Here is a 1602-nt window from a genome sequence, read left to right on the forward strand (position 1 = left end):
TTATTTTTAAGTTTATATTAAATTTTAGTAAATTTATTCATTTTCTGCAACTGCATGTCTTTTGAAATAGTTTCAGATTTGTTGAACATTAATTTTTTTTTTTTTAATCGTTTAAAAAAATTCCAAAATATAAACACCGACTGTTTCTAAGCAAGTTATTTGATCGTTGATGTAAACAAAGGCATACTGTGACAAAAACCAGTAAAGTATTAATACTAACAGTATATCTCTTATTCCTTCCTTACTTACTCCAGAGAAAAGCAGCAGAGCGGCCGAAGCAGGAAGCAGTACAGGAAGAAGAAGAAGAAGTAGTGGTGCATGAGGACAATGAATGGGGTTGGCATCCCACACACATCAGATTCCTCATTCATAAAACAGAAATCTGTAAATGTTATGTAAGTTTGACGGTGATGTTGTTTTCTGCCAGGCATTGAGTTGGTGTCAGAGGTGTCGGAGGCAGAGCTACAGGACGCATCAGGACCAGTACCAGATCTACCGGAGGGCATTACTGTAGCCTACACCATACCTGAGAAAGTACGACCCACTGAAATATAACACAACACTTTGGTTATTCAGAATTTTCCTGCATTATCAAAAAATTTGACAGGCAGTGAGGTTACATTTTATAATATTTGATGTGATTTTTGGTTTAGGTTGGATGCTTATATGATCAATGAAAACATAAAATGAGTTACCTGACAAATAATTAAAACTAACTTTCAAAAGTGTGTGGTCAGTAAAATTTTTATACGGCAAGAATACATTAAATTGATCTAAATTGACAGTAAAGACATTTACGTTTCAAAGGAATTTTATTTCAAATAAATGCTGTTGTTTTGAACTTTCTAATTCTCAAAGAATATTAAGCAGCACATCTGTCTTCAACACTGATGATAAGAAGAAATGTTTACTGGGCACTAAATCAGCATATTAGAATGATTTCTGAAGGATCGTGTGACACTAAAGACTGGAGTTATGACTGCTGAAAATGCAGCTTTTCCTCACAGGAATAAATGACATTATTAAATGGAACAGTTATTTTAAATTGTAATAATATTTGACCATAAATGCAGCCTTGGTAATCATTACTCTCTCTTGACTACCATGAATGTGTAATACTCTGTGTTCTTTCTCTTTGCCAGGATGGAGGATCAGGGGAGACGGTGGAGGAAACAGACCAGAGTTTAGAAGAGCTGATGGCTCAGATGAAGAAGATGTAAGGAAACAACAAGCAAGAGGAAAGTGACATCCTTGAACTCAGAAAAGAACTCTCCCAGAGACACTAAAGACAAACTCGTTATTATTTTGTACTTATACACATGTAACATCTGAGGTCTCATATTAAATGAGTTGGGATTTAGTTTTTTATTCTGTTTTTGCAAGCAGCCTGTAACACTCAAGATGTTTACAGGTTTACTTCAACTGAAAGTCTTAATACTGAATTGCCATCACTGTTGATCTTTTGTTTTCAGTGTTAATGTTTCAGAGTTGGCATGGAATGGTTAATAGAACTAATCTGAATGATTGATTTAAATAGCTGTTGTTAACAGCTATGCAACGAAAACAGATAAGACTTCAGTCACACCTCTAAATATGTAATTG

General features: G+C 34.5%; 1 pseudogene; it reads left to right on the top strand.

Annotated features, from left to right (window-relative positions):
- The window catches only part of LOC107558327 (ubiquitin-like modifier-activating enzyme 5), a 4677-nt pseudogene extending 3077 nt beyond the window's left edge, over positions 1–1600 (top strand).
- Positions 1601–1602: the final 2 nt, after the last annotated feature.

The sequence above is a fragment of the Sinocyclocheilus grahami genome, unplaced genomic scaffold (genome assembly GCF_001515645.1).
Source record: "Sinocyclocheilus grahami isolate Dianchi unplaced genomic scaffold, SAMN03320097.WGS_v1.1 scaffold641.1, whole genome shotgun sequence".
In the NCBI taxonomy this organism is placed as follows: Eukaryota; Metazoa; Chordata; class Actinopteri; order Cypriniformes; family Cyprinidae; genus Sinocyclocheilus; species Sinocyclocheilus grahami.